The sequence below is a fragment of the Peromyscus eremicus genome, chromosome 13 (assembly GCF_949786415.1).
Source record: "Peromyscus eremicus chromosome 13, PerEre_H2_v1, whole genome shotgun sequence".
Lineage (NCBI taxonomy): Eukaryota > Metazoa > Chordata > Mammalia > Rodentia > Cricetidae > Peromyscus > Peromyscus eremicus.
In genome coordinates, this window is record NC_081429.1 from 56,957,209 (window position 1) to 56,980,917 (window position 23,709).

The window sequence follows — 23,709 nt, forward strand, 5'->3', positions numbered from 1 at the left end:
CTTCATACTGCTGATCCCATGGCCATATTCACACAGAATGATACAAAAGTGGCAGTTTATCAAAAATAGTCATTAACATAATGTATCACTATTTACTTTTGAGGATCTCCAGACATCTGGTGTCAGTCATTTTCTGCTTATTTATAGCTCATAGACACCCACTGTCACCCATATTTTAGTTGAAATATTGGGATATTCATATCAGCCTAATGTTGTAAATAAGAACTAGCCCTTATAACATTTTATTTATAGATATAATAGAGAGACAGAGACAGAGATAGATAGAGAGAGAGACAGAGACAGAAAGACAGAGAGACACAGAGAGATACAGAGAGAACTGAATTCTAAGTCCTTCTATCTGAGTCCCCTTAACCACTACTCCTCCCACAAGAACTGAAAGTAAAAAAGAGAGGACATACTAAGCCCTCTACACCTCAATTTTAGCCCATCTCCTAATTATTTCAGGCTTTCACTCTTAAAGAAGGAATGTGACAGGGATGAGAAGCCTGGGAGGCCTTTGAGGGTAAATGAACACCTTCCTAATAGCCATCTTTGGACCCTACCTCCTATTTTCTTGCTAACACCACAAAGATAAATGTCAAAAGTACCTCTCCTTAGGATTTAAAATACTACATATAGTATTTTAGGCTTTGTTGAGGTCCATTAAGAAAAAGTTATTTCCCCGTGATCCAAGAATAGTATCTGAGTTTTACCTCTGGACCTGGTGGAGACATGGCATCTTGACTGTATTAAAAATTAGAACACTACGTACTTGGGACTGTAAGTCACCTCACCAGGTAGTCACCCCTCCAGAAAGGCAATTAACCTGAAGACATACTAAGCAAGTGGGAGGAATAATTACTCCTGTGAGCTAATGTACTTAATATCCTTCATGGTCCATTTCCTCCACCATGCAACATTACTAATTCTGACCTCTTTTTTGAGTTCTAACTAAAAAAAAATGTAACTTTTCCTTTCCTTTCTTTCTCTTTCTCTTTGGATATTGGCCAAAAATATGATCATGCTCTCCTTGACACTCTGGACTTTCTCATTTTTTCTTTGAAAATCCTACGCCACTTCAACATCCAGTTGATAGCCTACCTCCATTGCTGAATATGCCAGCTTTCTTGAATACTAATTCAAAATATATGGTTTTCTCTTTTCTTCTTCCTCTTTTTCTCTTTCCCCTTCATCTCACTGGCAGCAGCCATGATTTACAGCTTTCCTGCCCTGATGTTTTTCTCTCAACCTCTGATAAAATTTTTTTCAGTTCTTTTGGAGTCCATTTCAGAATTCTGTCCTTAATGAGTCCAAAACCCAAAGAGACTCAGATTTTCCTATTAACATAGACATGAGAAAACAAATTCTGAGGGTTGAAATTGCGTACAAATTGTGTTTTGCCAAACCATTGATGTTTAGTCAAGAAACCTAAAAGGTAAGATAAAACTAAAGTAAAACTTCCTAGCGTGATGAGGGTAGATGGAAGGCAAGGATATGATAAAAGATGAACAGAAGTAGAATATGATATGCTCTTAGACACACGGTAATTATGAAATTCACATAGTCTTCTAGGCTCCTACCTTTCTAGAAGTGATGCTACTATTTGTGATATTAAACCATATGACATCTTAGTAAAGTGAACTGAAATATGAAAAATTCCAATTAAAATATTTACAATTGAATCTGACACCCTCAAAATAATACATTAAGTACATATGCTTAGGGGGAATATTTTAAATTGAGTATTTTTCTTCTTGTCTCAGAATTGTTCACAGTTCAGATATGCTTTAGCAAGACACATTAACCTTAAATTTCACAAGTTTAATAGGAAGACATATTTGATCCATGCATTACAAAACCTGCAAGTGTTGCCATGCTTTTATTACCTCTTACATTCTCATACATTCATGTATTTATGTTTAATGTTTCGCTTGTGCATTTAAAAATGATTTTTACATTACATTTTAATAATAACTTTATCAAGCAATGTATTATTTATTGCAGCCCTTGAACTTTTAGTAGATAATATTAGACTGGTAGAGATGTTACCTTTTAAAATATATCTATCATTTCCCTGCAATGGCCAGATTATGGATTTTAAGGACTGCTTCCTTGATTGGTACACATTCTGCTCAGCAATATGATTTTGTGTGTGTGTGTGTGAATGTGTTTATGTGTGTGTACATGTAATTTGTCCTTCCTTTTTTGTCAAAGTTTTTTTTTTCCTGAAATATTGCGGTGGAAAGCAATAATTAGAAGAAAATAATAGGTCACTGGCATGTGTTAATTCATTGTTGGATGCAGAAAGATCCTCAGACAAAGTTAACAACAAAAGCCTAATATGGAGATGAACTCACTTCTCAGTATTTCGCATGATTTGGTTCTAGGTGTCATGTGTGTCTGCACAACTTTAAAGGTAGTGAGGAGCAAAGACAAGATGGAACCTGCCTCATACACATGTGTTTGGTCTCATTGTATGGGCACCAACACATGACCAGAAAATCAGCTTTTAGGTTGATTATTTAATGTGTTGTCCACACAGGTGATTTCAGAGGCAAGGAGAACACCAGTATGAATTGAGCCATAATCCAGAATTTCCCTGTGTGAACTGAGATAGATTATTCCTGTAGAGCTGGCACAACACTCACACAGCTGCTCACATGTGTTATTCTCAGCTAGGAAGAGAAGCTTACGTTTTTGCTTTTCCTAAAAAAATGCTATTGATTTCCTGTTTTCATATTTCACTCAGATGATTAAATTTTGTGTACACCTTTTCTTCTGTTCTGTTTATACAAGTCTGCTATTGACAGTTTTGAGTCCAGGGATCATGCCAATTGCTAAGATGATATGCATAAAATATTTAAAGAAAAAGAACTCATCTCCAGGTAGACTGCCTAACTCCTGTCTTAGTTTATTTGTCCATAAAACTGGAATGCAGATAGTATTGATTTTGTAGCATTATTGTGATAACTGATGGATGGGGGATGCATGTAGCATACTTTAAGCAATATCTCATATGTAGGATGCTCATAATCAAAATGAGAACAGTGACTCTGACCCAGTTCCCCTCACCTTGCCTGGCTTTTGACCCTATACTTGTCCTGAATCTACTTTGGAATTCCTGTCTACAATTATACTTAAAAAATTCAGATCTCCTGATCTCACATTGAATATACCACATCCCTCTCTCAAGCTTGTTATCAATGATACATACTGCTTATGTACTTTCCTGTGCCTTGATCTCACATAATAGTACAACTTCAGTGATATAGGCAAGAGATCATTTAGGTTCATTAGAGTGAACTGTCTCTGCCTTTGCAAATGATGGTCTTGTCACAGTTTTTCCTTTCCTTCAAAGAGAATCAAGAGAGAAGAAACAGATAATATCACTGTAGAGCATTGAAGGACCTGAACATATTGAGTTACATAGCATATTACACTTGGCTGCTTTTATCCTAAGGAGAGAATTAATTCTATAATTGCTTCCTTTGACTACAGATCATTACATGGTTTGTAAAAATATAATGGAGGTTTTGATGTTGACAGACACTTTGCCATGGCACGTGGCAAAGTGTTGTGAGTGAAATTATTGCCAAGTATTTTTGTATATTCCTATGAGAAAGAGATAAAAACGACTTTAAGTCAAACACATTAGTGCAATTATTAACCATTATACTTATATTCTCAGAACATGTTCACAGTGATAATTGGTACTAATTGAATTGGAATAATGTTATTTTTTTTCTGAAATGCTGGTTTTATTTGAAGTTGGAAGACATAAGCTCAATTAGTACAAAGAGTTAAATGACTATTTACTGAATGTTAGACACTGAGCTAGAAACTTCTGGGATAAAAAACGATTCCTAACACATGGACTCAGTTACTAGCATTGTATGTTTAAGATATCTACAAACAGCTAACATCTCCTCTTAGCATCTTAGAGGGCCAGGTCTTTGAGTGATTAATGTGTCATTCCATTAGAATATGTCAGAGTGATATAGAAGATACAGCAGCATCTCTGAAGGGTCATCTGTGCAAGCCAGGACTTGCCTGTGTGACTTTCATTGTGAAGTATTTCTAGACTACAGAGTCTAAGTTGGAGACATCAGAGATCAGTAAGAGGATCAAGTTCCAAGGGTCGAGCATGGCTCCAGGCTGAGGATGTAAGCTGGAAGTGCTGGTTTACAGTTAACATTCAAAATCTTGGGACCTGTTGAGCTCGTCAAAGGAGCCTAGACTGACAAGAAGGAGCTCCTATGCCTGTGCTCTGGATTCCAAGGTTCCCTTTTGACCTCAGAGGACATGCCATGCTGTTTTTGTGAGCTCTCAAGTCAGTTCTAGTTAAATTCCCACGTACAGGTAGCTTTAATTTACTTTAAAATATTTTGGCTAGTATGTAAAATGTGCACCCACTTGACAAAAAAAGAAACATTTATTTCACTTTTTGAGATTATACTACAATTACATCATTTCTCCTCTTCCTTTCCTCCCTCCAACCTTGCCACATACACTTCCTTGTTCCCTTTCAAATTCATGACCTTTCTTTTCCCACTAATTATTTTTGCACACACACACACACACACACACACACACACACACACACACACAAATACAAGCTGCTCAGAATTTTAGTTTTATTTAAAGTTTTCAAGTTGGCACAATGTATTTTTTTAAAATCATTTTTTATCTACATCCTTCAGGGGATAGCTACTTTTGAGCTGAAACCAGCAGGAATACACATTTTATGAGCACTTAGCATTTGAAAGGCTCATCTATAGAAATGATTCCCCTATCTGAATTCTCCCATTCCCACAGTGTGTGCCCTATGACTGTCAGTGCATTGAGGCTCTCTATCAATGTGCTGCTTCTCTAGTCAAGTGAGTAGTGTTAAAATATATGAGTTCACCAGAAATACGGATTCCTACCCCTCATGAATCAGATGAAATCATCAAATGAGTGTACCCACTAATTTCATTCAGATATGCCTCCTATAATATTTAAGATTTAAAAATTAGACCTAACTCCTTCCTTTAAATTTCTTTAATTGGGTATTAAAGTTCACTTTTGTTACTGAATAAATGTTGATCCAAAATTCAGTGCATATCATAGGCATTTGAATATGAGACAAATATTTTTTGTTTGTTTGTATAGTCAAGCAGGTATAACAAACAGTACACAGTGTAATGTTTGTGTGAGTGTGTTTGTATGTGAGTGAGTGAGTGTGTGTGTGTGTGTGTGTGTGTGTGTGTGTGTAATTTTGACCAGTTCTTTGTGTATTTTAAATGTTAAACTCCTGTCTGAAGTATTGTTATCACACATTTTCTTTCATTCTGTACTGTGTCACTCTCCTGATATTTCCCTTTGCTGAGTGGAAGTTTTTCAATTGATTTTAGTTCTTAGGAAGGAATCTTGTACTATTAGAGTCCTATTCAGAAAGTTCTTGCTTGCATCTATATTTTGTTTTTCCTATATTTTTCTCTAGCAGTTTTAGCATTGCAAGCTTTAAATTAAGGCCTTTGATCCATTAGGGATGACAAGGGGGTTGTTACAACAAACATACTGCAATAAATCCCAAAAGATCATCAGGGAAGACTTTGAGTGCTTATATTTCAAAAAAGCTGGACAACCTAGAAAAAACATGGATAATTTCTATTCTCAGATGACTTACCAAAATTAAATTCAGAATTTATAAACAATGTTGCCTAGACACATAACAACATTAAAAATCTCACAACAACAACAACAACAACAAAACAACACCACAACAAAACAACACCACAACAAATCCATGGCTAGTGGATTCACTGATGAGCTCTACCAAATTTTTAAAGAGGATTAAATGCAAATAACTATCAAACTGTTCTACAAAGAAGAAGGGAAAAACACACTATCAAACTAAGTCTAAAATGTCAGTATTAACTTGATAATAAACCTAGGCAATGACACGACACAAAAACAAAATCACAGGCCAAATTCCCTGAAGAACTCTGAGTAAAAATTCTCAACACAATACTTGCAAACTGAATTCAAAATAACGCTAAGAAGATCAAACATCATGACCAAATTTGATTTATCACCAAGATGCAAGGTTAGTGTAACACATTCAATTTGATAAATGTAATGTACTATATAAATAAACCCAAGGACAGAAATTATCCAATCATCTTGGTAAAGACAGGAAAGACATTTTACAAAATTCCACTTGTTCCCATTATAAAAATCCCAAAGAAAATAAGAATAGATAAAACAAATGGCAACATAACAAAGATGATATAAAATCACATATGAGAATCAGTAGTTATTTAATATACCATAATGAACTTTCTGAGAAAAAAATTAAGAGAAATATTTCTTCTAAAATAGCTTTAAAATATCAAGGAATAAACCTGGGAAAGAATGTGAATGACTTCTACAATGAAAGCATTAAGACACTGAAAAAAATATTGAATGAGACACCAAGTACTTGAAAGACTTTCACATTCCTGGATTGGTAGAATTAGTACTGTTAAATGGTTATACTACCAAAGTAATCTGTAGGTTTAACATAATATCCACCCAACTTTCAAAGTCATTCTTCACAGAATTAAAGAAAAACACTCCTAAAATTCATATGAAAGCACAAAAGATCATGCTAAGCACCTTAGTCACTGTTCTATTGCTGTGAAGAGACCCCTTGACCAAGGTAACTCTTATGAAAGAAAGCATTTAGTTGGGGATGGCTTACAGTTTTCAGGGGTTTAGTCCATATCACCCTGGCATCTTGGCTGAGAGCATGGCAGCATGCAGGCAGGTGCTAGAGCAGTAGCTGAGAGCTACATCGAGAGAGAGAAAGAGAGAGAGAGAGAGAGAGAGAGAGAGAGAGAGAGAGAGAGAGAGAGAGAAAGAGAAAGAGAGAGAGAAAGCACCTAGGTCTGCTAGGTCTGGCATGGACTTTTGAAACTTCAAATAGTGCCACTCCCCAATGACTGAGCATTCAAATATATGAGCATGTGGGGTCCTTTGTACAAACCATCACAGCAGCCAAATTAATTGTGAACAGAGAAAACACTGATTAAAGTACTACAATATCTAAATTCAAATATACTGCCAGGAGTTAGGAGACAGAGGAACAGCTCCGTGACGGCCCTTCAGGAACCTGATGGCCTGTATTCTTTTAAGGATCCAAACTCAGTCCAAACAGATATTCTTAGCTTCCATGGAACAAGGAATTCCAGACAAAGACAATTTGAGCAGAGTTGGAGATTTTATTACAGACATTTAAATATAACTTAGGAGAAGGTTAAAATAAACATTAGAGATCAGAAAGTAGGACACACCCAAGTATGACTATGTGCTCCTCAAAGGGGAATCACAATTAATTGTCTGAGCTTTATATATATGGTTCCTCTCAAGTTTTATCTAAAAAATTGCTATAGTCTGATAAGGTGAGATGACAAGCCATTGGGTTTGTACAATGGTTTTCACTAAAGTGCATGCCCTTTCCTTATAAATGGCATGTCTGCTAAGAGTCAGAAAATTATAAGTTTATGGCTAGGAAAACAGCTTCTAATGGCACCATAATTCCTGCTATGTTGCTGGATAGATGCTTCAGCTAGACTCTTGGACAAGTTCCTTCTTTGTTTTAATATGTCTTCATAATTTATCTGTCTTTCTATCCTGCCTCTATAGTAAGTACAAAACAATAAATACAAAGGCAGCTTGCTACTGGCACAAACACAGAAATGTATACCATAAGGTGGGGTGCACAGAAAAGGGCAGCAAATGCTCTGTAGAAGGGGCTATAGGTGTTGTGAGCTGCCTAATGTGAACACTGGGAACCAAACTCAGTTCCTCTGGAAGAGCACAAAGCACTCTGATTCACTCTCTGCAGCCCAGCAACTTGCATCTTAATGGCAGGTGCTGGTTAAACTAATTGGAGAAATGTACCACATCTCCCTTGATACGTACACTTCAGAGAGCTGGCTCCTAGGCCATTGAGAAAGCCATTCCCAAGCCATAAAGCTGACAATGGTCTTTTTAGTCCTCAGGATGATTTATATAAATGTCAAAGGGAAGAGAATGTCCTTTAAGTGACCAGTCATCTAAAGCAAAGGATGAAAAAGGAGGGAAAATAACAGCTTCTTTCTCCATTTTCCATAGTGCTTGGGTCAGCTTCCTTACCCTTGAATGTGTGCTATTAAGAAGCTGATCCAACTTCTGCCACTATTCTAGGGGCCTCTGTCAATTTCTTCTCATAGGATGGGAGAACTCAAAATCCTCCTAGAGTTATCCCCTGAATACATTATCTACTAATAATGTAATTTAGCTACAACGTTGTCTGAGTTGTATAACAACCAATACAGTAGCTTTAGAATGTATGATAGGTTGCTTAATTCTTCAACTAAAAGAAACTCACCAGAGTAAGAGCTACTTTAATACACACTGTAACAGAAATCTTTTACATACAGTTCTTTAAAGGGGCTCCAACAATGTCCTCCACAAGATTCTTACAGTTAAAACATTGAACAGAAATTCAATAAGTGGGTTTGATAAGTTGGCATGGAGAGATTAGAGGCCAATTGTGGTTCGATTATACAGACTGTGATAAACAGGCTGAGGTGTGTGATCAATATATAATGAGCAATAGGAAGCTATAAGGCATTTTTGAGTAGAGTGAAGGATATGACAGCATCTCTAGGAAGATGGATGAAGCAACTGTGTTCAGAAAAGACTAGAAAGAAAAGGAAAATAAAGCAAGGACCTATTCAACTACTTTGTTCTAATCTAGAAATGTAATAATAAGGTTTTATCAGGCTTTATCATAGAAAGGGAACTGAATAAGAGATATTGATAAGGAGTAGTATATACAGCTTGAATATCCATTCAATATATGCAGGAAAAGCATATGTCATATAGTGTATTATTTTGAGCAAGGAGGATGAGTAAATATCAATTTCAATTGTAAGGTCTTGGGGAATAGGAGAAGGAACAGATTTTATGGAGGAGTTGATACAGTTTTGGATATAACTTTAAGATGTCAGTTTGTGATTTTAAGGTAACATGCTCAGTAAGAACTTGAAGTGCAAGGCTAAGTTGCCTAGAGGAGCCTGGTGCATAATTGCTTTATAACTATCTACACAGACTTGAGAGTTTTTCTAGCTGTTTCTTCATTGTTGTGATAGATCAGCATGACCAAGGCAACATATGGAAGAAAGAATTATTTTGTCTTATGGTTCCAGAGTGTGAGAGTCCATAATGACAAGGGCTGCATGGGTATAATGGCAGATATGACAGAAGTAACCTGAGAGTTTTTATCTTAAATCATGAGTACAAAGAAGACAGAGAAAATTTGAAAAGGTTGAAACTTTTAATCTCAAAGTCTGCTCTCTGTGACATATTTCCCGTGGCAAGGCCACACCTTCTAAACCTCCCCAAAGGCACCACCAACTGGGAAATAATGATTCAAAAATCCAGACCTATAGAGGGCATTGATCATTCAACCACTACAGTAGTGGATTTTCTTACATAAGATATTTAGGTGTGTTAAGTTCTCTGAAACAAAGGCTCTAATATCAGAATTCAAATTTGATATCTGGAACATAGCATTATTTTTAAAAACCTCTGAATAATTATAATTCATTATTATCATGGGCATCTCTATTTGTAATAATATAATAAATAGTATTGTAAATAGGTTCACTGTTTTGTGTGGGAAAAAAAGATACTTATTATTTAGGAGTGCAGAATGTTAGGGCTTTGTAGTCAGACTTTTTCATCAGGACCGTTGTCTCCTCAACAATGACACAGAGACTTATTATCAATTGTGAAAGCTAGGCCAATATCTTAGGCTTGTTTCTAACTAGCTCTTATAACTTAACCCATATCTTTTAATCTACATTCTTTTACGTGTCTCAGTTACCTTTACTCTGTATCGCCCACGCTGCTTCCTCTATGTCTCCTGGCATCTCTGTCCTTCTTCGTCCTCTGTGCCTGGAAATCCTGCCTGCTTATTGACTGTTCAGCTTTTTATTAAACTAATCAGGGTGACACATCCTCACAGTGTACAAAAAGCTTATTCTACAACAGGTTTTTTTTTTCAATGAAAATACTATCAGTGTATTTGTAGAGTCTTCTTCCTGTTGTTTTTCAAATACTGAAGCAGAGGAATACTACAGTAATGTCACAGAAGCTAATGCTTAACACTGCTAACAAGAAATATTATGATAACATGATTCTGTCCAGTTGTGAATCTATTATTTGTACATACACAATATTGAACATACTGTATGGGAAGCAGAATACATCTTACCATTATAATCATTCAGTTGTGTCAATGAGAACAAACCAATTGGTGAAGAATGATAACAAATCATTAACAGGTAGGAATTAGAACTCAGAAGAATACAAATATCAAAGGTTTATCAGTAATGACAATAAATGCTTAACTCACCATAGTCCCATTCCTTTCTAAAGCAGAGTTCACATAGGATTATTGAAGAACTTTTATATAAGCTGGAGTTTCAAGTAGCTACTAGGCTTTTCTCTTGCTCTTAGTAGTGACTGGGATTGGACTTTCAGTATATAGACTTCCACTTGCTTCAGGCAGGTTTCTTTGCATGTTGTACTGGTCACATGTATTTATGTCCTTTCACCTTTTATGCCAGATGCTATTACATGGTAAGATTCCTAGTCTGGTACTTTACTTCCATCACTCAACACTAACAAAGTGTCCTGGTTAGTTAGGTTATTGGACAAAACCTAGAGTCATTTGCAAAGCAGAAATTTCAGTTGGAGAATTACTTGTGTGGCATTGTCCTTACTGTTAATTAAGATAGGAAGTCCCAGCCCACTGTGGTTTGTACCATCCCTAGGCATGTTGATATGAGCTGTGTGAGAAAACTAGCTGAGCATGAGCCAGTGATGGAGCCAGTAAGCAGTGTCCTTCCATGGTTTCTTGCTTTTCTGTTTGAATTCTTGCCTTGACTTCCCTCAAAGATGTACTTTGGCCTGGAAGTAGAAGTTGAAATAAATCACTTCCTCTCTAATTTGTTTTTGGTCCAAGTGTTTTATTACAATAGCAAAATGAAACTATAATACAAAGCATTTGAAATTTTATTGTCTGAAGAACTTGTCTGATATAAGTACAAAGAAGAAAATCACTAGGGGATAGATGAGAGATGAATAAAAGAAAATGAGAGAGATGAACCTATGTAAGTGTACACTGATAGAACATACACTCACTGCTTTGTTTAACCAGGCCAGTCTACACCTGAGTGCTAAAGACTTTGAAACAGGAGTCCTCAAATAGAAGTAAAATGTTAGGAGTAACTGATGTGAGTTACCTCCAACTGATTACTAGGAAGATGGCTGGAGGCATATGGATGACTAGGACACAGGTCTTATTTGGGTTTATTTGAAGTTATTGATTCATGGCCTGTGTTAAACTGTGGTTTAACTCTAGATGATTGGGTAACATTAAAGTGAGAAGCTATACAGAGTTGCTATTACAATTCTCTGTATCTTTAATTGTCTTAAGCAAGTGTTAGATGAATACTCAACAAAATGTTGAGTACTTACTACAGAGTTACTCAATTGTCATAATCCCCTCAAACAAAAACAATAATTAATCAATCAGTAAATGAGCAAACCACCCAAACTTTTATTGTGTGTAAAAATCAGAGGTAGAAAAATCTAATCTTAAATTTTCTGGAATACATTCATCAGCATATGGATTTGGCTGCATGCTTTGACAATTATCGTATTCCCACACTAAGTTAATGAACTCAGAGAATCAGGAGCTCTTATACAAGTCTCTAATGTTACTTCTCTTGGAACCCTCTACCTGTTGTTGAGTACACATTTAAGTTCTACTTCTTAGTCTATTTTTTATTATTATTTCCATAATTTTTTATTGCAAGAAATTCTATATTGGAGTGAATTTTGTTTGTTTCAGGATTACAGATACCATATATTTTCTAACAAAGTTTTAATTCCAACTTATATCTGTGTGAGGGATATTAATGTTTGCCTTGTTTTATAGAAAAAGAAACTGAAAGTAAATTAATGTAACATTCTCAAAGTCTCCTAGCTAGGAAATGGAAAAAGATAAGACCCAAGCCTTGGTCTGACTTCATTATGTTGCTTACTAGCAATTATATTTATTAATTTTCTTGCTTCTTGTTTCAAATAAAAAATTAGTTATTAGTTTTTATTTAGCACTCAGTAAACACAGCTGATCTTTGCTTTGTAATTAATCTCTGTTGTCATCAGAACTTGTGTCTAGCCCCATTTCTCCTAAGCTTTTCCGTTTTCATTTTTTTGTTGCAATTTCTAAATGTTCATCAATGTTAGAGAATATCATATCAACAATCTTGATATCAAATCTACTTACATAGTTATTATAATGATCTAAGCAGTACTTCATTATGTCTTAGCTTATTTTATGCTGTTTCACACCTGGGTAAGATGGTGACGAATTCCTTATGATTCCCAGGAAAACAATGAGGCTGTTTTATATGAATAAAGTTTCAAAGCAATCAGCTAAAAGGCAAAAATGTCAATCATGCCTTTCTTCTTTCCCCCAAACCAAGTCCCCAAAGTGGTTTGAATAACTTTTCAATTAATCTGTTTGTTGATTTTTCTTTGTATAGGCAGTTCAATAGTCAAACATTATTTTCCTTTTCATATCTCTTATTAATTAAAAAAGATTCTTTTTTGAATCCAATACCTAGGTTGTCAGAGACTGCATTCTTTTATTTTCCTAGATTCATAATTACCATGAGAAACAAAGCTATCACATGCAAATTACATTCAATCCCTTTGAGTCTTAACAAATACATCAGTATTTCACATCTAAAGAGAAGTTCAGACCCCAGAGACAGCTACAAAGATTTTTTTCTCATGCATTTAGGCAAATGTCCTACACATTAAAATTGCTTTATAGGTAGACTTTTTCAAAAGTCATGGAATTGTTCTTCTTTTAGTTATTATTAAGAGAATTAGCATGAATATTATTTATATCAGCATATAATTTTTTGTTTTTTTGTTTATCAAGACAGGGTTTCTCTGTGCAGCCCTAGGACTAGCTCTGTAGAGTAGACTGGCCTTAAACTAACGGAGATCTGTGTGCCTCTATCTCCAGAGTGCTGGGATTAAAGGCGTAGCTTTCTTTTGAGTAGGGCCTAAAAAAATCTGACCAAATGGCAGCAAGGTGCTACACATTGATCCAAAACTAATGTATGAGAAAGTGTTGAGTTACCAACAACCCACACATGTTCCATTAAAAGTTTTAAACTTGACCACACATATGTTTTGTTTGGGTATGAAAAACAAAACAAAACAAAAAACAACAAAACATCAAACCCCAAACATAAAATGATTAATCCAGATTCTGCCACCTTTATCAACATTTTTGTTTGCCTATCAACAGTTCCATCAAGCTCATTGTCTGGGCTGTGTCCCATATTAATCTTGCACTTGAGGTCACAACCTCACCAGTTAGCTCTGGGTGTCACTAAACCAGAGGAAACCAGGAACGTGCCAGAATTAGGAAGGTTTTAGTTGTGTTTAGAAGACGAATGTGAGGGTAGATGACTAGATCAGAATTGTTGTCATGAAATGGCAGCTGAAATTAGTTAACTTGTTGACTAATGGACTTTAAAAATAATTATGACAAATGTTCCTTTCAAATAAGGTAGTTTGATTTAAGTAAAAAATAATTGACCTACTCTCTTGAGTGAAACGGTGGTGATTATGAGTAAAATATGTAAATATGTACACAATTCCATATTTTATTTTTCTCAGTGAACTGGAACCATTTGGAGTGCTAGGTTTTGGAATGCCATTATTTTACTTGATAATTGCCTTTGGTCCACGTTGTTACACAAGAAAAAATTTACAGCAAGCTTAAGATATAAAGATGAATCAAAACCATTAAAAATTGATTAGCAAAATGTTTAAAAAGTACAAAACACTTTTGCAACATGATAAGAAGACAGAGTGAATCTGATGCTGCTTTCTTTGATCACATGGAAAGAAAATATGGTTATGAAAGAGATGTTGGCTGTTGATTCTCGTCCAATTGCTGTGTTGCTCAACAAATGTTGGGAAGACAGCTTAGGTTCTTGGGTTTCAGTAACTGATGGGGCTTTCTGTAGATAAAGAGTGGACTCATCTTATGCTCACAGCCATCGTACTGGAGGTTAATGGCTCTCAGTGTAGCAGGGACAAACATTTCACGCTCCAGTCTCAGCTCTTGGGATATTCGAGTGACTAAGGCAGTGATGTTTTATGTAGAGCCTTTGTCTTAGTTACTTTTCTTGTTCTTATAATAAAATACTCTGACAGAGATTTATTCTTGCTCACAGTTTAAGGTTATAGTCCATCATGGCAGGAAAGGGTATGAGTTTGAAGTAGTTGGTCTCACATACTATCCACCATCAGGAAACAGACAGCAATAAGTTCTCATTCCCTATCAGTTTCCTTTTTCCATTTATGCATTCCAGAATTTTAGCTAGGCCATGGTGCCACCCACAGTGGATAGGTTTATTCACCTCAATTAGCAAAATCAAGATTATTCCCAAAAGGCATGACCAAAGGCACATTTTCCAGTGATACGAGATTCAGTCAAATTGACAACACTAACCATTGTAGAGTGATTTTTCTTTGGGCCACCAGCTCACAAAAAATGACATAGAGACTTATTGATAATTATAAAAGCTCAGCCTGTAGCTTAGGCTTGTCCCACTAGCCCTTATAACCTACATTAACCCATTTATATTAATCTATGTTTTGTCTCATGGCTTTTTACCTCTCTTCTATCTTGCACTTTCTGTTTCCTCTCCATGTCTTCAGGCATCTTTCTTCTGTGCCTCTCTATTTCTCTTCTTCTTCCTCTGTCTCTCCCAGAAGGCCCACCTATCTCTCTTGTCTAGCTATTGGCCATTCAGCTTTTCATCACACCAATCATAGCAACACATCTCCATGCAGTGTACAAATATTCCACCACAAACCATCCTACACATCATGAATGGTCATAGTCTTCTTTCTATATGTATAATTCCAGAGCTGGGTTTATGAATTCTATTAGACAGAGATTTTTTTTTATCTACCTAGCTCTTTAATAATTATCTTGTTGGAATGGAAACTGCCAGATTTTATTTTCTTGTTTATGATTTAAAACTATAGCAGATAATCTTCTTTTACTCCTCTGCACAGCAATAGAATTCGCCCCTAGAAGCTACTGGATTTCTGTTCTTAGCTTTTAGCAAACTAAAATTTTGCTTAAATTATAGCATGTCTTAGATCAAGAGTCCTAGGAAGCAGGGTCTGAAACAAGTGTGGTAAGTATTGTGAAGGTCAGACTGCTTCACGGGAGACAAAGACTAAAACATCAGACACATATTAGATGGTGCTTTGGGGACTAACACTCATGGGATGACAGGTGAAAAGGCAGAATCAAACGGAGGAAGATAATGCAGTTTCACAGAAATCCCCCACAAGACCATAAACCTCGAATGGCGCTCAGATGGCTTTCCCTGTGAAACAGCCGCTGGCTGTGAGATGCCCTAACAATGAAGATGAACTTGTGAGGATGATTCTCTCCATAGGGAAGTTTTTGAAGAGGGTTGACATCTGAGACATCCCAGAAGTTAGAACAGATGCCCTTCAGGCTGCATCTACCACTTAGTTTAGAGGTTTCTTTATTATTAGGTCTTTTTACATCTGTTTTTCCCAAAGATTGAGAGCTCTGAATTTCACGGAACAGGTCTTACAGTGCTGAGGCACCAAACCAAGATGGAGCCAAGATATGGGGAGCCAAGGGAGCCTGAGTGAGTGGATGTGTAAAGAGTGGATAATGTACTAAGTGAATGCATATTATTGACCTTGGAACAGCCATATTAAGGATTTGATACCTTAGGCCCATGGGGATGGTACAGCCTTCTCCTTACATGTGAGTGAGTTTCAGAGGAATGATAAAATCTTCTCCTGGTCCAAGTGTGAATGTTGACAGTGTGTGAAAGTATGAATGTTTATGAAGGATTGACCAATGGTGCAAAAACTTGCAGCTTCTCCTCCAGCTTTACAGCGTGAGCTTGCTCACCTACAGAGAACTCCTACTGTGATATCTTCCCTCTGTGCTGTAGTTAGAAAACATGCTGAGGTTCTGGGTTGTTAATGAACTCCACTAGAGGAGGTGTAGCCCAACTGATCCCGGCTTTTCTGGATGTGTGTCTGTTCTTTCTGCAAGTCCTCGCTGTCCCAGTCAGGTTCTCAGGATGGAGCTATGTAGGACCAGGGATCAAGATGTTCAGATTTCTGTGGTGGCTGTGATATCTACTTGCTTTATGACTCCCAAAAGTACCTTGTAACTGTTGCTCAATTGTCCTTACATACATAGGGATAAGTTGTTCAGTTAAATGGTTAATTGGTGTTAGTTCCAAACAGGTCCCCCAAATGGCAGTGGGGCTGACAGTGTCCTAAATGAAAGCCTGGGCTCAGGTCCTGAAGAACTCAACTAAGTAAACAGAAGAATTGTTATGGGATAAATAAAAACAAAAACAAAAACAAAAACAAAAACCCTGAATTCAACACTCCTCAGATGTCTTGTGAAGCAGGTTTCGGTTTGTCAGAAAAAGCCATGACTTCCTTTATCCTCCCCTAGTGCTCCCCTACCTCAGGCAAATGGCATCTAGTTCCTGATTAACTCAAAGGGCCTGCAACAGATCCAAGCCCGATGCTAAATCCCTGGCTGCTCTGCCTCACACCAGGGCCTCCCTTCTCTGTCTCCACAAAACTGACAAGGCTTTTCCTGCTAGCCACTGTTCTCTGCACACACACACTCCACTCCCCAAACCCCAACTCATGCCCCCCACTTCTGAAAGAAAGCCCAGCTATTCTTGTCTCCCAATAAACCGTCTTTCTACTCACAGAGTCATCTAGTTTGGTAGTTTCACTGTGACTTTGCTTACAATTAAGAGTTAGTATATGTAAGGGGCACACATTTATTTGGTAAACACTTTTAACTGCCTGAAATCTAAGGCCTTACCTAGGCAATGTTAGATATCTGATTTTCATTTCATTTAATGAACAAATTATTCAAAGTTGGGCAGAAGAATGTAGAGCATATGACTGTATTTACACATATTTGGGTATACTGCAAGTCTCAAGCATCTGATACCTGTTAAAATTAAAAGGAAGTTACTAAGACCGAGGTACCAATCTTAGGTCTCTGCACTATCTGACCATCACACCCAGGCAAAGTTAGCCATAAAATAGCCACAGGTACTTGAGTAAAAAGAGTGGTTTTGTGGTATAAATAAAAAGATAAAGAAGAAAAGAAAGTGAACAAGGAAGGAAGGAAAGAAGGGAGAAAGGAAGAGAAAAGGTAAAGAAAGAAAGAGAATGCTAGGCTCTGGGATATTTCACAGTATTTGTGAGAAAAGACTCGGTGTGGCCTTGATTAATAGCCCTGGGAAACAGAATAAGAAATGTACCTAAAAATACTACCTTTGATTTAGAAAGGTTGATGGGTGAGAACAGTAAGTTATTAAAAACCAAGAATAATTTAAGAACTAATTTTACAGATAATTGATAATGAAATGATCTGATAATAGTGCAAATAGGGTACAAAAGGGTAAAGTTTGAAGAAGCTATAATTAAGAGGATTAAGGAGACCAGCTGAAAAATAATTAAGGAAATCGAGATTAATGGTCACGGAGCAGAACAAGGCACTTACTTCCTGGAGCTAAGGCAGTATTTGGAAAGGGACATTAGATATGGAATTTACCCAAAAATCTGCAGTGGTGATTCCAAGAAGCATCCTTTGTCCTTACAGTGAAAGCCCCCACACCTTCCTCTGGGGGGGGGGTGCATCAGATGGTCCTCTGATTGAAATGTTATCCTGATTTTTTTTATACATTATGCTTTGTAAAGCATAAGGAAATGTTTTTTGTTTGTTTTACATTAGACATGGTTTTCCAGTGTTTAAGTAAAAGCATGTCTAGTACTTCTACCAAGCACACATAAAATGTAACTTCTCATACAAAAACATAATTAAATCATATTTTGTGAATTTTAATAATATAATTTACATTATTCTGATGGAGCAAATGTTGCTTCCTGGTCTTTGAATGTATCATCTAAGTGTACTTAAGTTATTGCAAGACAAGACTAGGTCATGTGGTGTTATATATATCAATCACTTGCTGGAAGTTTTCAGTATTAGTCAGAGATCTAAGCAAGGATATTTGAATTGGAAATCTATGTGAACATGTATGACTAATATGAATATATTAATATAGTTTATAGAATATTATAGTTTAGTCTCTTATATGCCATTTTTATAACAATTTTTAAACGCACCCATGTCTTACATTTCTTTAGGGTTCGTTTCATAAAAATTCACCATTTAAGAATATGTGCCATTATTTTCTCTCCTCATTGATTATATTTCTACTGTTTTCTTATTGACAAAATACATTGTTGAGAACAACCAGAAAGTGAGCTCAACACCATACTCAAGGATGTCTGCAATCTACACTTCTCTGAGCTGGACGTGTCTTTGTGTCAAAAAGTCTGTCTGTCTGGAGAACATGGCATGACCCAGACTTCGGTAGTTCTTCCTGTGTCTACCATAGAGAATAAAGTTTCTCATTGAGAATTCCCCCACTGGCTTAGAGTATCTAACCCAGGTTCCTTGAACCTTCCACAAACTTAAATCCTACAACAGCTCCATTTGAACACTCTGGTACGGTCGGGGTCCCTGTAACACGCGTTCTCTTTTGCTTCAAATGCTCATAAATTAAATATATTCAACTGTAGGCTGCTCCTCCTGGTCAGTATCTAGAAGGCACTAAATTAAGCAAAATACAGTAAATGTCTCAGTTATAAACCTATAATTTCAAAATATTTTCAATAATTTTATTTTTGATTAAAACAAACTCTTGTAAATTTTTTTGTAAAATCCTCACATTGAAATGACATAGTGTTTTCTATAGGACTACATAAATAGAGATCCTGTTATTTAAATTAGTGAGTTTAGTTCACATGGGTGCTTTACATTAACATCTGATTTCAAACATGTAGCTCAGTCTTGTAGCTAGTACTTGCTCAATAAATAAATAAAATGGTTACATAGCTAAAAAAGAAAGTTTTAGTGGAGCTTCTAGCTACAAAGTGAGAGCCTGTCTCAAAAATTGAATCTAAACCAAAACCAAACAAAAAAAACCATATCATTACTTAATTAAATGCATAGAAAGGTCTTTAGCAAAAAGAAGGAAAGAAAGTGTCAAAAATGAAAAGTATGCTCATAAATAGAGGAATGTCAGAAACTAAGTAAAGAAAAGCTATGGATGTGATCTTAACTACTAAAATCTCACTGACAATAATCTATGTACAGGTATAAACTTACAGTGTCCTACATACTGATCATCTTTTAAATAGTCTACATGACAGTTTATAATATTTTTCTGCCTGTGAATACTGTGCTGGTTTTAGATATCCTAATACAATGCTTTCTTACAGGTACAAAGCTCAGTGACTTCTTTGAAATTGCACACTTATTTTCAGTGTGTCTAGCATCCATTTCTATACAATGTTATCCAAGAAAGCAGCAAAAAAGGCACACAAAGTGCAATCCAAGAGCAACATGAAGAAGGAAGTCCTTTCACTACAGTAAAATGAGTAGATGTGGATGGAGGACAGCATGGAGAGCGGATGTCTGCTGTAGAACAGTGCATGCTTTCACTAGAACAATACATGCTTTCACTAGAACAGTGCATGCTTTCACTTTCATACAGTGTCTAAAATAGATGCATGTAATCAGAGTGAGGTGGAGGGGGCCTGGGGGCTACAGGGAGGACTGAAAGGAAAATTAGTAATCAGTGAGCATCAAGAGTCAGGGAAGCAGGATGAGAAGTTCTAGAAATGTGCAGTAGTTGTAACTTCAGTCTAAAATGTTGCACTCTATGCTTAAAACTGTAGGAGAGCAAACTTTATGTTAATTATTCCTACCACAATACAGAAAAATCCTATAAAATTTAAGGTAGTAACAACAAAATAATTAAAACTGAATGATGGTAGCCATAGTAGAATAGTGAGGATTAGATAGTAAAATAAAACAAGATTGGGTTATGGTTAATTTTAGTTGTCAACTTGGAAGAATCTTGGACCACCTGGGAAGGAATCATGGTGTAGGACTGTCTAGATCAGGGTGACCCGCAAGCATGCTTGGGAAGGGGTTTCTTAAAGTGTGCTAATTGAAGCAGGAACACCCATCCCGAAAGTGAGTAGCACATTTCATGGCCTGGGCCCAGCACTAAACGACAAACTGAGCTGAGCACAAGGGTTTGTCAATCTCTGATTTCTAACAGCACATGGAATATGACAGCTCCTCCAAACTGCTGCCTCTGGGAGTTCCTGTTCATGATGGACTATCACTTGATACTGTGAGCCGAAATAAAGCCTTTCTCCCTTGAGTTGCCGCTGTCATCAGAGTATTTTATCACAGCAACAGGAAAAGAAAGTAAGATACGGTTTCATGCTTCCGATTCTATGGATTCATACTGTAATTTAATATTAGAAGATAGCGTTTATGTTCTGTGGTTTAGCATTAAAACACAATTTTATCTCACAGCATATGATAAAAATACAAAGTCTACACCAATACGTAAGCGTTTATGTAAAACTGAAGATCATGTACAATGAACAGCATTGAATACATAAGACAGAGCCCAAAGATGACTTTGAGCAAATGGCAGGCTGAGAAGCTGAGCTAGCCAACAGAATCCTCTCCAGTCCTGTTTCTGTCACTGCTGGAGCTGTGTGGCATCCTTGTTCTTGGGACGCAGTAATCATCTGTGACAGAAGGTACAGGTGAATCAGGTTTCCTTCTTAAATATTAATAACTCAATCACTGCATAAGGATAAGCTTCAATGTACAGTACACTTAAGGAAGTATGAGAGGCATTTACTCCATCTGTATCTGACATCATCTCACATATGATGACACTCCATATGAGACCACATTTTGTCTGAAAGGGAAATATTTACAACCATATCCTAATTAGCTTTAAAAATTTGTGTGAACCAATCAGCCAACTGATTTCTTTTAGTTAACTTTATTTTGATGCAGCAAACATTTGGCTTGTTGTCCTCAATCCCCACGTCTTTTCACCCTTTTATACTTACACTAATAGTCTACTAACCAGAGAGCAGTTTAAAGGGTTTCTATCAGTCAGTTCACGGAGAGATCATTGAGATGTGCAGACTACAGGGGACTAGCCAAGTACTTTAGGTGTCTTAACAAAAGGTGTAGCGTGAAATGAGAAAGCAGAGAGAGAAAATAACTTTTTTCTGATCCAGACACCTATTTCTAAAGTATTTATTAAATGTTAGGGATTTTTCCTTGCACTGTAGAGTCAGCCAGCAGGAGTCCAATGAAAAGTGTTCCAGGAGCTTACTGTATAGTTGGGATCTTCCCAGGTGAAGAATGAAAACAAAATTTAGAAATGATCTCTAATTTGGTTCCTAAAAAAACCCCTATCATCCCATGGGAAATAAAACTTCCCAATAAAATAATACGATCTGAAGTTTCATGTCAAAGATGCCTTAAATATCCAGTACCAGAGGTTGGTGGTAGAACTGAGGCAGAAAATTGTCCCTAAAGATCCATAATTTGACATAATGTCTCCAAATGGCCACTTTCATCTTAGTGAATCTGAAGGACCTTTAACAGTGTGAATTATTTAAACATACAAAGGCTACTATGTTCTTGTCTTTTTCTCTGTAAATAAACAAACATAAAATGTCCAACAGAAATAGGCTCAAACATGTTTTCACTCTTAATAATGTATTCTCCAAAATAGTCTGCCTGAAGAATCTATTATAATTCCTGAAATTCTACAAACAAGTCTTTTAAAAATATGGAATTGTAAAGGTTGAGTTGAATAAGTTATTAGAAGTGCACTAAAAGATGAAACTATTTAGCCAAGGCATACATTTTGTATTAACGTTTTTATAGTTATTAAATTTTTGTTATGGTTCATCTTGGTTGGCAACTTGCCTGGATGGTTAGAATAGACTAAGGAGTATGCTTAGTGGGTATGAGAGGGTACTTCCTGGAAGTACTGAGTGAGGGGAGCTCTCCCACACTCTCCTGCAGTGGGTGGCATCTTCTAGAGGCTCAGACAGGAAGCGGTCCGAGGGACAGGCACTGCTGCTCCCCTTCCTGCCTTTACCGCTTGCTGGCAAATGTATCTGCTCTATTGCAGCTACTGCTGCAGACATCCTTCACTGGAACCCAGCTTTGATCTTACAACATCTAGTGAAGGCCGCTGGGTTTCTAGGGATCCTCTAAGCCTTCAGTGCTAGATTGGAATTGCTCAGATATCTAGCCTTCTGGACCCAACCATTGCCAGTTCTCAACCTGTCCAATATGCAGACAGCCAGTGTTAGGTGATCCAGCCTGTATCATGCAAGCCAACCTGAAACATTTTCTTTGGACTATATATTCATTTTTTTTGGTTCTGTTTCTTTAGAGAACCTTGAATAGCACAATTTGCCAAGATGCTACTTGAGAGGGAAAATTGAATTCAATATTCATTTACTGAAGTATTCTATATTGATTTGGATCATAATAAAATAGACACGTTTGAAATAGCCTTACCTTTAACTTTTTATTTTCCATCCTTTTTTTGGAACTCCATGCAGGTAATTGATTCGTTTTATATATGTTTATGATTTGTCCAGGTGTACATGGCCCACTGTGGGCTCTGTGAAAAACTTCAAGTTCATTACACCTGAGCAAATATAAAGAATATTAAAGAATAGAAAGCATGGTAAATGACAAAATGTGATTTGTCTGTTGTTGACAGTTTTTGACCACAGAATGATATAGAAGGGTTAAAGGTTTGAAGAATTTTATGAAGGACAGATATCTAGTCCTCAAAGTTGAAAGTATCTGGGAGAGCAATTAATTATATGTGAAACATAATGAAATTAACAAAATTAGTGCTGGGGTGATGTGTACTGGGAGCAATAACGTAGCCATTGTCACTGGAATGATGTGATACATCTACCGTGGGAGGTTAGAAAATAGAGGTAATGATGAATTCATATTTCTTTTTTTTCCCATGAGACTGTTTAATAAGTTGTGACTGCTATGGTTACTGTTAGATAACAAGCTGTTTTCAGTTTGTCGTAGACATGTCCTCGGTTAGCTAAACTTTCAGGAAATTTCCCATCAGAAGGCTTCATGGGTATTTAGTTTCTAGAGGCAGGACCAGAGTCCTTTTCTTCAGGCCAGGCTATGCACTACAAAGTATAATAGAAACTTCCTACCCCCCCAGATCTGTCCTCAGACTCCGTGGTATCAAAGAAATCTTTCACTCTAGATACGTTTTGAGTTATGAAGTCTCTAGACACTGCCAAGCAAAATCCCTTGCTCCCAGACTCAGAGGATCCTAGTTCAACAACTATGACAACCACAAGAAGGCCTCCAGGTGCTGGAGAAATGTGTGGCTCAGAGCTGACCTGGAAGCCCACGCCCCACATCTAGGGCTCATTCAGAGGCTGAGGCTGAGCTGGTGGGATTTTTCGTTAAACTATTGGTAGTCATACCTCAACCACTATTGCCTGCCTGTATGTTATATGTAGGTGTCTCTTTCCTTAGAGTACATATGACTGCATCTGCCCCACACTGTCTCTTTAAGGACCAATCAAGGATAAAAG